The 14,877-nt window shown below is 36.0% G+C and overlaps 1 long non-coding RNA gene across 1 annotated transcript; it reads right to left on the bottom strand.

Annotated features, from left to right (window-relative positions):
• Window positions 1-1,719: 1,719 nt before the first annotated feature.
• LOC147655347 (uncharacterized) lies at window positions 1,720-5,707 on the bottom strand. The gene is made up of 5 exons (XR_015284387.1): window positions 5,671-5,707; window positions 5,471-5,577; window positions 4,202-4,636; window positions 2,830-2,908; window positions 1,720-2,734 (listed from the first exon to the last, which is right to left on the bottom strand). It is a non-coding gene; the product is annotated as an uncharacterized LOC147655347 (long non-coding RNA).
• Between the last annotated feature and the right edge of the window lie 9,170 nt (window positions 5,708-14,877).

The raw sequence follows: 14,877 nt of genomic DNA, 5'->3' as shown, positions 1-14,877 counted from the left end.
CACTTTGATAAATGGTTTCTGTTTGTATCAATATCCACATTCACATGCAACCAAGCACATTTGTCAAAGAGTATCCATTTCTCACAATTTATAATATGATCTCTTGTCATTCTGGTGGCTAATTTTCTGTTTTCAAAAGTATACAGGGAGGACCTGAAAGAATACGGAGTAACTTTTCCCTAAGCACAAATAACAAAGAGTCAAAGACACTGAGTGACTTTTAGCTGGGAAATTTCATAGCACGTCAATTCTACCCTCCTGCTGCTCTAACTCAGATCACAGCACAGTAAGTAATGGAAAGTCAGCAGCATTCAGCTTGCATGTGAACTTTCAGGTCTACCTGTGTCCCCAGTTACTGTTCTGTAACCAGGCCTTAAAGCCTCCAGCAGTTGGGTCTTCTGAGCCCCCTTCCAGGCAAGTTACCCTCATACTTGATTATTTCACTTTTTGAGTAACTTCCTCATTCTTCTTTCCTTCGTCTTCTTTTCCACTTTTTAGTGGGCATAGCTAATAGCAACGTCTCCAATTAAATAATTATGTCTATTGTATCAACAATCTCCATACTGGAAGACTACTATGTTCCACCCTCTCTCTTTCTTCCTCCTCTTCCTTAACATGCACAATCCTGTTTCTTTCATCCCTTCCTCAGTGAAGACCTTCTCAAGATGTCATTTACCACTTCCCTCCACAGTATTTCCTGGTGTTACTCATTTTTCAGTAAAAACAATGTAATATTTTCTTGTGATTAGCTTGCTATTCACCAAAACTCACATAATTGTTTGAGTAGAGCTGTTAGATAGTATCTTGGCTTGTTTTCCCCATTATTTTTGCCTAAATTGAAATGGTTTGATGACTAATAACAATTACTGATATGCAATACAATTTTTTATATATTTCCATTCATCTTTAAGTACTTTGTTTACATACAATCTCTGAGATTGTTGAATCAATGACATTTTTCTGTGTAATGGTGGAAAAAATCCTTACAGATAAAGAAAATAAGTAAACATGTCTACAAAGACTTGACTGGATGATGGTCTTTTCTAATCTTAATGTTTTAAGCTTCTAATATTCTTTATTCATTAGGATTTTGAACAATGTTGGGGGGGATCTTAGTTGACAGTTACTCATCTGCTACTAATCAGAATGACTTTTCCCAAAGTCATACCACAAGCATTTTGATGTAACTAATGCAGTACAGAAATCAAGATTGCATTCTGAACAACACGGAAAAAAGAAGTCCTGGAATAACTAAAATATTCACTCAAGAAACATTTAAAATGTGATACAGTAAATTATTTCTAAAAATCAATTTCTCATGGATAAACAGTTTTTTTCTTCTACACTGCCTAATGTATAAAAGACATGTTTTAAAAAATTATTTCTAATAGTTTTTAAAGGAATTTACCAGGAAAAAAAATTGCCTGAAAGAAGTGTGTATCAGACCATATATCTGTAACACAGTTCTGCAGTAAGCAGTTTTTCATTCCACATATGATCTAAGGTGAATAAATTTCTTCCAGTATATTGCTTCTGGCCAGTGAGAGGATGTGTTATTTAGCTCTTTCACTTTTAGAGTGAGCCCCAGTCTAAAGGAATGTGAAAAATTGCATCTGAGCTTCGAAGAAACAAGTTGCACACAGGGGACTTGCTGTGAAGGAGCTGTTGAAATGTAAGGTGCTAAGACTTTTATAACAAGGAAACCACATATGCTGAGCCTTTAGTATGATTGATTGTGCTTTTAGTTTTGGGATTTTTTTTTGTGGTTTTACTTTTCCCTTTTTTTCTTTTTTTTTTTTTTTGCCTTTGCAGTGGTGATGTGTTTTGCTTTGTTTTCTGACACAAACATGCAGACAAATTGCAGGGGCAGGAAAGAGACTTGAACTGCTGACTGCTTCAGTGAGACTGAGGGTGCAAGGAACATCTCATATTTTATCAAACTCCAGCAGTCAACTAGAGAGGTTGAGGAGACCAAGTATGAGCCAGGTCTGGGTAAGCACTACCATTAGTCAGTGAAAATTATGGGTCAAGTGCTAAACAGTAATTTTTCTGAGACCTACCCCATCAAATAATTTTCTCGGGGTCCGAGCAGGTGTATGAAAGTTGTGTTTGGTTAAGATTGATTATACACGTGTTAATCAAAGACACTGAAAAGCTTCTCATCACATTGATGTACCTTAGCAAACCAGATTACTCAGTCAAGTCAGACAAGCTGTGATAATTCCCTGAATTTCAGGTTTTCACTGCATCTTTGTGTTTTCCTGGTACTCTTTTGCCACATACTCATATAAAAGTTATTCCCAGTGCCATAGTCAAAGATACATTAATAAACAAAATGATTCCACTTCTTTTATTGACACTGTAGAGTTTACATATTTCACTATCCTAAGATGGTGGACAAAAAGAAGTAAATTTATCCCTTTTTAAATTTTAAACTACTTTAATATATATATTTCTAATTATATCTGCCAGTTATTCCTTGCTTCCACTTGTTTCTGACTTGTGCAGGGTGAGGAGAAGTTGACCTTAGTATTAAAGATTTTCTTTCCACAGTTGTGTCAGGGCATGAAAGAAGCCAATTTCTTTCTCTGACCCCAGTCATTCACAAAAATAACAGATGTCTCAATATGCTGAGATCAGACACTAAGGGGAGCTGAGGGGGACATGTTGCATCAACAGAGCTTTCCTTCTTCTGAATTGTTTTGGAGTAAAGGTTTTCTGGACTTTTTTCTTCCTAATTTAATCAAATTATATTGAACTAGATCTCCTGATATCAAGTCTCATTCTTTGCATTTATTTAAGGACAAATCCCGAAAAACACAGATTTACCTTTAAATGTATATATATTTTTTCATAGGAAATTTCTCTGAGGAAACATCATGTACTTTATTCAAGAAAATGAGCCTCTCTGTAAAATAAAGTGGGGTCACATTATCTACTATAGATGTATGCATTTAAATGATATATTTTTTAAAATGCACAATCATTTTAGAATAAAAGTATGGTCTTAATTTTGATAGAGTAAATGGACCCCAGGACCACAAAGGTGTTAACCTGATCAAGTCATTGTAAAGCAGTCACAAATATATCAGATATTTGAGCTTAGAGACCCTGCATCACCATGGCTAATTCCCATGATAAATAAACCGGAATATTCATGCTAAACATACACACATAGAAGATTTAGATTTTGTATGTAGATTTCCTCTATACTGGAGGAAAGAACACAACAAACCAAAAAAAATCCATGTGAGGTTCTGAAGCTGAAAGTTTAGGAAACAGCCTGATTGTGTAAAGTTAATTCATTTGGGAGTTTCCTGAGCCTTTTTTTTAATCAGAGATATTGGCCTCTTAGTCTGGATTAGTCTTAATTATTAATAGAGAAAAGTAAACTGTTTCTGCTGAAGATTTCTACAAATCACTCTGAAGCAGAGGGTTGATTTGAGTCTTTTGCTCTCTTTGATATAAATTAGAGAGAAGGGGAGGGAGGAGAGGTTTGGTAGGATTAGGTGAGGTAGTTGGGGTTTCCTCCCAGTGCTGGGAGCCAAAGCAGCTGTTTATTTGTGGTGGATGGTCGGAGCCACTGGGTCACCCTCAGCTGTTAGATTGGCAAATCTGTCTCAGTCCCACAGCTGCAACCTGCCACGTCCAGCTGGACTCCCACTGCCTCTGCTGAACTGAGCTGCTGGGGCTGCTCTATGGAGTGCAGAGTCATGGAAGCAAAGAAAGAATGAGGGAGAGAAAAAGGCTGGGATGGGAGGGGTGGTAGCATGTGGTATACATTGCTGTAAAGAGGATTGGAAGGAAGATAGTGCCAATGCAGATGTATGTTGTTGGAGAGAAGAGGTTGGTGTATGATCCCCAGTCTCTCCTGAGGTGGATGATTTTGAGGTGCTGTGGTCCTGCACCTGGTCATGTGTTGATCAAGGATATTGTCTGCCATTTCTTGGATACAGCAGCTGTGCACACTCTGCAGAACTCAGAACACTAATGTTCAGAGTGTAGAATGAAAAATTTTCATCAACTCATAAATTCAAAAGCAGGACCAAGGACTTCATTCAGAAAAGTATAGTTCATCTTGAATGGGTTTTGCTCTTAAAGTCTGCTTTAAGTTATGAGTTGAATAAATATTTTTGAAATCATAGTTGAGAATAGTATTAATTAATTGAGAAGTATTAATTAACATCGGAAAGTTTGTTACCTGTATGCTCATCTGGTCTAGCAGATTCAGATGCACAAAAGCTCAATTACACCCAAAGAACACATTGAATCCTTGCTGGGAGGGAGGATGTGGCTCAGGTTTCACTTCCCAGTTCTGATTTTTTTATTACCAGGATCTGTTTCATTCTCACTCAGCTCCAAGAGAAGATCTGTGTGCTTGTCTTCATCCCTTGTACGGTGGTTTCCTTTCAAAAACAGCCTGGGGTTGTGGACAGGGAGGAATCTGTGGTATGCTCTGATATCTCCCCAGACAGAGTATTGTGAGGACCAGGGGTGTGGGTGCAACCATCCTGCATCCTTGCAACAGCCAGGGTCTCTGCATGGAGGGCAGCACTGATATCACTGGGAAGAATAGATCTTGGCAGCATCTTCAGGGACATCAGAAGTCAGGCTTCTATTGTGCTATAGAAAACATCTACAAAAAAGAGACAAAAGTCAGCAACTTGTGATTGTACAAGACCCCTGTTATCTCTACTTTTTACAATGGTGATCTAGGAGAAAGTTATAATAATTCATTTAAATGGTATTGTTCATTATAATAAAATTATATAACTTTGCTGTCTGCTTTCTATAAACATTACACTAAAGATCCTGAGGGGAAGCTGAAATGTAAACAGTACTTTTTTACATAAACACTCACTTAGAGTCTTGCTCTTTTTTCCTAAAGACTCCACACCAGCACTTGATTGCAAACTTAAATTAAATTGTTTGGAGAGTGGGTTTAACATTTTTCAGTACAGATAAACAACATACTTCAAAGTAAACACTGTTACGTGACAAGTGCAACCTTAGAAATATAACATTTTAATCATTACTGACTTCATTGCTTGTTTTATCCTTGCCATAACATCATTAATTGAAGTGAAATTACCCTTGATTTTACTGATGTAAATGAGAAAATTTAAATTATTACTTTCTAATATATAAACAACTAAATCTCATGTGTCTCTTATGAGCATAGGAGGTATTATTAAATACCATTACTGACTTCATGTCTGGTTCAGGAATAAACTGAAAACTTTGCTTATGTGCAAAGTGAAAAAGTAGTTTGGGTCTCTCTCTCTCTCTGAAATTATTCATTATCTCACACAATAAATATCTCTCAATTATGTCGTTGCCTTAATCAAAGCTATGGTTCTTCTGACTGAGAAGATACTTGTGTATCCTTCATGTCTGGGAGCATGCAGCCCTCTAATGATGTAAACCACTTTCACTGCTATGTCTGGAAGAAATGGTATCAACCACATACCATGTCTTGTGCCTCTGTCCTCCTGCTCCTCTCTCCTAAAGTGGTTTTTCATGACAAGTGTTGCAAAACAGAAGCCAGTGGGAAACGTGCTTCTGAGCAAAGTAACTCTGTGAAGCAGAAAGTTAGAACCAGAGAACAAAAGGTTAGTTTCCTTGAAGAAAAGATAACAGCTTGAACCTCTCTCCCTCTTCTCTCCCCACATTAGAAAAGGGTGCACTAGTGAGGTTAGGTCAGCACACACATGTTTTAAATTAGTGGTTTATAAACAAGGAAGTGACAATTATTCGTTATGATTATTTGTCAAATAATCACATCTGTACCTAATTACCATGTATGTGACAGTGTTTGCATTTCTCTGTAAGCTGAATTCAGTGAGAACAGCTTAGATGGTAAATTGTGAGCCCACATTTAATGGGTACAAATATTTTAACACAGTATACATTGTGTAAAAAGTTATAAATAAAAGTGCCATATAGCTCTAATCAGTCTCACTCCTTATCTTTCACTTGCAAAGTTTACGAAACACAGCAATGAATCTTACATACCCTCTGTGATGTGGGTTTCTCTCATTCTTAAAGACTTCTTATCAGATAAATTTTAGTTTTATTGTTTTATTACCAAATACTGTTCTCTCTTTGTTAACACATACACAGCCTCACTATATTCTGGCCAGGCTAACATTTTCAAAATTCATCTTATTTATTTCTATTTCTTTCTTCTATCTCTGCATGTAGTTCATTCCTTTAGAAACAGAGGCTTTCACCAAAGGTCAGCTTTTTTTAGGTGTCACCAACTCAGCTTTGAAATACCAAACAAAAAAATCTTTCAATGCTCATTTGAATAAAGATAGAGACATTTCTTTGACATTTTTCTCCTTCAGAAATTCTTATCTCAGATTCCATCCAAAAGTGTATTTGGGGAAAGGGAAATTGTAAGTATATCTTTACATGAGTGTTTGTTTGCCCCAGAGGTGTTTGTGCTGTCATCTCTTAAAGTGCTTGAGTTTAGGAGTCACTCAGGGTCCAGGAAAACATAACACATGCTTGAATTATTCCAAGGCTTTGGATTGGATTCTTGGAGTATGTGTGATGTTGTCTTGCCTGCTCTGAAAGAATGCTTTCCCAGCTGTGTCAGGGTTTTAACACCCCGTTATGTCATTCTTCTATGTCTTACAGGGAGCAGGGCAAGATGTGTATCACCATCCTGTTTGTGGTCAAAGAGCATGTCTGTGACAAATATAGACAGGCTGGGAGATGTTGTGGGAATCCCTGGCTGGAGGAATGCCTCTGTGATTTACGCTTGTCTACAGGGCCGTGTTTCTGTGTGTGGTCATGCTTTTGCAGTCACGCTGTCTTACATGGTGGGAAGTTTGGAGTGTTCTTTTCCAGCCCATCCACATCCCTTTGCCTGCTTTTAGGATTTTTAAATGAATTTATTCAAGGGACAACAATTTGGCCTCTTTGTCTTACACCCCACTGTCTAAACTCTCTCTAGCCCAGGGCTGTGAGCTGTGGCCAAGTGGCAGCACACATGACAGCAGCTGTGTCCCCCAGCAGGCCCCTGTGCACAGGGCTTCTGCACAATTTCTCTTTGGGATAGGCCATGAAACAGAGGCCTCAAAATTAAACATTGGCTAATGTAGCAATGGGAATAGCTACAGGAGGAAAAAAAAATTCCTTTTCCAATTCATTGTGTATTTGTGGAACTAGTGACAAGCCGCAGAGAGGTGTGATGTTACTCAGCTATAACAGCATTACCCGACTTACATCACATGATGATGATTTCCCTGATCCTTTTTAGGTAAGATGAGACACCAAGGATGATCCCACTTACGCCAGTGTTAAAGGAGCATTTATTCTTGACCAACACAGGGTAAAGTTTAAGTCTTTATTTGGCTTCTCAATTACTACTTTTCTGGTGGCACAGTGCCAGCCTCAAAATAAAAATTGGAAAATTTTAACCTGGCAGTTGCACTTTGCTGCTCAGCTAAGGCACCAGCTAAGGCAGAAATGAACCTAAAAACCTGTTTTCCAATTTTTATTGGAAAAGATACAGTTCTCTCCAAGGGAGCTGGGAGCTTAAGCATACCTATTGGACTGCTTTCCTGTGACATTTTAGATTTAAATTAAATATCTTCCACCCGGACTTAGACATGGTTCCCAGTGCAAAGAACTATATTGTCTGTTTTAAGGAACTCTATGTTATAGTCCCAAAAGGTGTTATTGAATAATTTTAGATACATGAGAACAGGTGATATGAATCCTAAAAGATGCATGCATGAATGTTTTGAGCTTAGATGGAAATTGTGTGATCTGAATACATTCACAGCCCAGCAGAAACAGAATCTCCTTTTTCAGAAAAAGCAAACTGATGCATAAGACGGAAAAATTTCACACTAAGAGCAATATGGAAGTGTGACATCAGTATTGTGTTGATCAGTCAGATCTCTTCACAAGATTTGCATGACTCTAATATTTAAAATTAAGGCCTCTAATCTATTAGGGAAAAGGAACGACACACTGCCTACTCTTATTTCTTTGAATACATACACAGAATTTAGTTACTTAGGTGACAGGTAGTGTTAATCAGTCAGCAAATGACACCTGAAGACAGAACTATAGTGAGGAATAAAACAACATTATCATGGTGGAATTCAATATGAGTAGCTGCTTGTACTGTCTTGTTGATTATATTTAAATGTCATAATTTTTGGGAATGATACATGAATCTTATTCTATAAATGAATCACAGCAAATATATGAAATTTTACTACTTCCCATCTTGTCACATATGAAACAATCACAAGGTCAAAATTTGTTAGATACATAGATTTAAAATATTGTGAATTAATTAAATCAAATTGTTTCATATAAGGAAATATATAATGTCATAAGAGACTAATTTCTCAAAGGTGAGATTAATATGAGTCAAGTAATCTAAAAGAAAATTTAAACAGAAAATTATAATTAGTTTCTGAAAATGCTGTAGAAAATTTTACTGAATTCCTCAGAAACCAAAGTCTGGAAAAAAATTCCACACTGATCAAAAAATCCAAATCATAAGCATAACAACCTGGTCTAGAGAAGAAATGGAATAATCTAAATTTAATTTTATTACAATGGAAATAAATGACAAGATAGGAACTGGAAAAATTATTCTTAGTGAAACCTAAATATCTTTGTGCTAGCTGAATTGAAAAATAATACATACTTTTGAAATGAAATGCAAAAAAATTGAAAGGAAAATTATTAGCCTGGCAAAGTTAAGTAGAACTCTGAAGAATTTTCATTTGCTGCTAGAAACAAGGAAAATTACAATACTAATATTGGATTGAATAATAATGTAGAAAATTTGATAGTGTTATTTCAATTATTATTTACCTTTAGGATAAAAAAAATAGGATTTCATTTCATAATGTCACACATGTGTTTTCCAGTGGAATCTTAGCCAGATATCACAAGGTAATTACTAAATTTTAAGTATTTTAAAATTACTGGCCCTGATAAACTGTGTCCAAGAGATTTAAAACCTATGTCTTGGGAGCTGTCTCATTTATTTTTGGTAAACCAGGGAATACTGAAAAAAATCCAAACTAAGCTAATGTCAAGCCAAAACTGAGATATGAAAAAATCTGAATAATTCATAGACCTGTCATCATAACTTTGATAAATGAAGGTATGGTAATCAATTAATAAAGAATCAGGGGGGAGTCAGTAAAATTAACAATAGTCAGCATGGGCTTGTAGAACTAGTCATATTAACATTGCATAATCCCTTTGGTCCATAGACAAAATATTAATGACACAGTATATTGAATGTGCTATTAAATACTTGAATTATTATACCATTGTGGTTTCATTTCGGAAATCAGAGTGTTACAAATTATACATTTTGAGTGGACTAAACCCTGAGAGTATGTGAATGTAAATTGGGGTTTATTACTGTCATAGCAGGGGAAGTTGTGTTAAAATACATTTTTTTTAAGGTTTCTAGGTCCTTGGCTTAAAAAAAATATCATAAATAAAAAAAAATATAAAAGCACCACAGATTTTAGTTACATATAATTCCATGTTTAGGTGAGAGATAAAGCAGTTGACTGAAGTAACGTGGATCACCCTACACATGAGAGACAACCTATGGGATGAAAATCAATTAATGACAAAATGAGAAATTTGTACTCTCTGGAACAAAAAAAGTAGGTCAAAGCTACAATAAGACTTGTTTAAATAGCTAAGGCTATAGTGACCTTGATAAGCACAGTCAGTTCACTGTAAATTTTTGAAGATTTTCCTTGGCTGAAGATGTTAATACAATCTTTGCCTTTTATATAAAGTTGAATATTAAGAAAGAGTAGGTACATGATATAAAAATTAGTATTTTTTGCTTCTGCAATTCTCAAAGAGATCCAGATTAAGTATATATAATTAATGCAATTTAAGAAAAATATTGAAATATTAAAAGAGGTTCCAGAAAAGTTCAGAGGGTAATTAGTTGTTTGAAAATTATGCTTTTTAACAACAGATTGATAAATAGCCTGTTTATCAAGGAGAAGATTACAGGTTGATTGAGCACTGTTTCTATGCATTCTATAAGAGCTCCATTCCACAGGTAGATGGCTGTAGTGTAACAGAAAAAATTAAAATTAAAAGGATGAAACTCATTAGTAGAAAAATTCACTTTAAAATAAAATGTCAATACTTATGAGTAATGAGTAATATGGAACACTGAGTGTTTATAAGAACAATATACTAATGTAATGTAGTATGCACAAGTAATATAGCAGTAATATGAAAATAATATGAGAAAAGTTGAGGAACAATGGGAAATTCTCAAATTTTATATAAAACCATTTATCTTTAGAAATTTTAAAATACTTCCTTTTCATCAGTTTCCATTACAATAAGCCTCCATGGAGTCACGTGGCTGAGGCTGTGCAGGAGGCCACTCCTCACAGACATGGTAGACCATGTTTGCTTCTAGGACCTGGTGAAGGCAAGGCCTTGGTCAAGCTAACCAAATCAGAAAAGCAGTTGTCTTCTCTCCTCACATGAGAACTAGACTTTCTGGCTGAATGTTACTGATGCTCAGCAGTAAAGCTATGGGGCTCTTCAGTGGTAACACACAACTCCAAAATGCCTTCTAGGATTCCTGTTTAAACACATTCTTATTCTTCATGAGTTGAACTTCAGCTGCAACTTCTCTAAGGTGAAAAATTCCAATTCTTAACTGCATTATAATTTTAATTACAAACTCTCCATAAATATAAGTCCTTAAAAATAGTCCTTAAGTCCTAAATATAAGTCCTTAAAACTGAAGCTGTGTATTATGCAACCTTGTTTTCTTCTTGATTATGCAACCTGGTCCTGTGACTGTGGTCTGAGCATATTTGCACTACACACATTTTCTGATGTTCCCAGTCCCTCTATGTGTCATAGATTTTGTCTGATGACACAAAGGGCATAAGATTTAGTTTATGAAAGACCTCTTGAGTGTTTTAAAACTTTCACTTTGGTACAGTGGTTGTCATTACAAAACAGTACCTAATATATCACTCACTCCCTATTCTTCCAACAGAAAATATCTATGTATTTATTGGCAGATGGCGAATTGTTAATTGCTCCCAATAGCACTTACTTCATGTAATGCAATTTTAGGGCCAAAATTTGCCCTTAGATCAACTTTCTTCAGTGTTTTGGAGCCTGTAGTTGGCTTCTAACACCAACAGATCCTTTTAAAGTTAAATGCCAAGACTGTTTTTGGAGCTCTTTTTTAATCTTGGCAGATAAAAAGTTATGCTCTGTCTTGGTACCTGTGTGCACCAGTCACTTCAGGAATCATAAATAAACAAGACCCTAACTTCAACAATTCAGTTCTGAAATGTCAGTGGATTAAGAGATTTTCAAGAGACAGACTCAGAATGACCTTTTATGAAGGAGAGTTTTAAACCTCAAAAGCTCAGCAAAGAAAATGACAACTGAGAAGATTTACAACTTGAGATAAAGTAAAAGCAGAAGTAATGAGAAGGTGGTGAGTACTTACTAGGCCTCATATTAGAAGAATAAAGGAGTGTAATCAAGAATCAAGTTTAAGATTGAAACAAACCAAAGATACAGCTGTTCACAGCTTTCTACTTAATCTATGGAGCTCATTGCCACAAGGTGTGCAGGATGCCAGAAGTAGAAATGGTTCAAAAAGCTATTAGGTACAATCATAAGTAAGTTCATGGAGTGTTATGAAAAGTGAATAAAAGTTTGCAACCTCTGGCTCAGGGTTTCCCTAAATCACAGATTGCCAGCATCTGGAAGGATTTGCCATGGGGACTATCAAGTTATACTCATTCAATTTGTATTCCTTTCTTGTGAAAAAACTGCTACTGGCAGTGTCAGAGACAGGATCTCAGACTAGAAGAATCTTCAGTACAACCCATCACAGCCATGCTTGCAGGAGCTCAAGCACAACTTTTTTTTCCCTGAGAAACAGGGCTCTTTCCAAAAAACAAGTTACCAGACTCTACTTTATTGCACCTGAGGCATCCCACACTAAAGAGTAAAAGATCATTTACTCTGACAAAACACCTAAAAAAAGGTCAAGAGTAGTTCAAAGCAAGAGCCTTATCTCTGACTTATTTTCCTTTTATCAATTCTGATTAAATCATTAATGGGTCTTCTGAAGCAAAAGTATTTGTAATATTATATCACATAAAGTCTGTCTTCATGTTGGATTTGTGTTGTCACTGTTGATTTATGTGCTTTTAATATATTAGTTTTAAATTTTCTGGAATGTTGATCAAGTCTTTAATGTAGCTTGAAATGTGTTCTTTCAATGTTTTTCAATCCAATTTAAATAATTTAATGAATTAATCATTTTATTCATCATGAATTCACAACATTTACTTTAGGAGTTGACTAGATATACTTCAGTATTTTAGGTGGAAAAAGTACAACTCAATAATTTAGATGTTTAAATGTAATTTTTTTAAAGTCACAAGTTCTGAAATGAATCACTTTGTCTCAAAATAAAACTAGGTCCCCTGTAAAGGCACTTGCCTTTCATTTCTGTAGGTTCAGGTTTGCAGTATATTCCCATTCACGAAAATGAAACACTTTATTTCTCCATAATGCAGCACATACTTTTCCAGTGAAACTTGCTCAGGTTAACAATCTCTCCACAGTACTCCATCGAGTAGCAAATGTGTGCACACATGCACACACTTAGAGGACAGTATGTACATTACTTCTGGCTATAAATAAAACTAACAAAAAAGGTTCAACTAAGCACAAAAGAAAATAAATAAAATAAAAGTTATATGGACAATCAAGATGTTATTGCCCAGGATTTCCTGGAACAATAGAGGGCAATTTCCACGTAAGAGTGGGGCAAACAAAATCAGCTATAGTTTTGTCCTGGGGCTGAGATGCAGCTAATTTTCTTCAGCAGCTCTCACAGCTCTGTGCTTTGCATTGGCAATGAGGAAGGCATTTAGGTGGTGCTGAGCAGCACCAAGGCTCTCTCCAACATTCCCACCTCACCAGCAGGCTGGGATTGGGCAAAATCTAAAATATTCTCAGCAATAGAAGCTAGGGAAAAGGAGAAGGAAGTGGGAACATTCCTTATTTATTACTTATCTTCCTGAGCAACCTCTGTGTATACCGAAGCTTTCCTGGGTTGGACAAGTCATGATGGTGGGAAGCAGAGAATAAATCTTTTGTTTTCCTCTGCTTCTGTGTGTGTGCCCTGTACTTTTGCTTTATTAAAATGGCATAATCCTGACCCAGAAGATTTTCCCATCTTGCTTTCTCCCCATCCTGTCCTGCTTAGATGAGGTGTGATAGGGCAGCTCAGTTGGCACCTGATATCCAGCCAAGGTCAACCCACCACAAAGTCACTCTGATAAAAGATTTAACAGATTCCCACATTGCATCTCAAGCCACGCCATCACTAGTGAAAAGGAGCAGAAAAACTGACCTGTTTCTGCTTAGAAATTCATGCTGAAGGATAAATTTTACTTAAAATTCCAGCTAAAATTACTCTTCCAAACACAAACAATGGGAAATGTCATTTTATTTCATTAGATCTCGTTCTCCTTTCCCATTTGGTTTAAATTGCAACATTTAAAAAATACTATTACCTTTTTTCTTTTTTGATTCTTCTCAGCCTAATCACAGGCCTCAAAGTGTAAATATTGGCTGTTTATGTCTATACAACACTCTGGGAAGGTGAGAATTATGCTTTTTCTGATCTGCTCACACAATGAAGCAGAAGACCCTTGCCCCCTCCATGTTCCTTGTGCTAGAAAAAACCATGGACAAGTCTCCAAGCTGCAGTAACAGCAAACTTCTTATTGTATAAACATTTTTCTCACAATTTAAATGGGTTGGAAGGAAGAAAGAAGAAAGGATTAGATGCCAGATTATTTTATGAACAACAATATACTTTATGAGTGATTTAGCCAAAACCGTGGATGAGAAAATAGCCCAAAAGAGAAAAATGAGGCAAAGATTGTGCTGTTTGTGTGTGCCAGCTGGAGGAAAATGTTAACAAACTTACCATGCGTTTTTTAATCAATTAGCTGATGTATCTCTTATTAAGATACATAGAAATTGGTAAAAGCATATCTGTCTTCTATCTGACTGCCACTTCTGCTTTGCTTTTCTTATCCTTGAAGTTGCCATGTCCATTAGTCTGTCTTTAAAGGTTTCTAGAAAATTGTTAACACGACCATCTGTAGAATGAAACAAGGCTGAAGCACAGGTACCAGCAAGAGAAAATCCAGTTACCATCTTCACTGTCAAGATTAAGCATTTTCCTCCTCTTATATGTCCATGTGAGATTTCAGCCCTCAGAAACAACCAAATAAAGAAAATATAGAGACTTACTTACTTGGACTTGTGTCCACTTACTTGGACAGAATGCCACCATCTCCATCACCTTCAGGCTGCCTACATTTAAGATCTCTTAGGTCTTTAATTTTAAAACTTTTATCTTTTATTTGTTTCCCATCCTGATCCAGTTAGTTTGGGAGGGAGTGACATATTAAAACATCTGGGATTCATCAAATGTGTTCTTTTTAACACAGGTTCGGTGTGATCAATGCCAGATGCTCAACAACTAAAGTTACATAGAAACTGTTCCTAGATTTTGGCCAAAATCGTATTCATCTCCCCATACCTTAAGAGCAGAACTTCTTTAAATAGATATGATTTAAAAAAATTATTAAAAAACAAAACAAAAACAAAAACAAAAAGGATGAAAGAAAGGAAGGAAGCAAAAATTGCAAATTAAATGTATTTGAGTTAGACATCTTAGTTTATGTGCCAGTTTAGGCTGGTTTTTCAGTGTTATCTGTCATTAGACTTCAGTAAGACTTCTTGTCACAAGTTCCTTCTTTCAGCCACCTACGTTTTGAG

Source organism: Cyanistes caeruleus, chromosome 1 (assembly GCF_971803275.1).
Source record: "Cyanistes caeruleus chromosome 1, bCyaCae1.hap1.1, whole genome shotgun sequence".
In the NCBI taxonomy this organism is placed as follows: Eukaryota; Metazoa; Chordata; class Aves; order Passeriformes; family Paridae; genus Cyanistes; species Cyanistes caeruleus.
The sequence above is the reverse complement of the archived record's forward strand: the minus strand, read 5'-3'. Positions and strand labels throughout refer to the sequence as shown.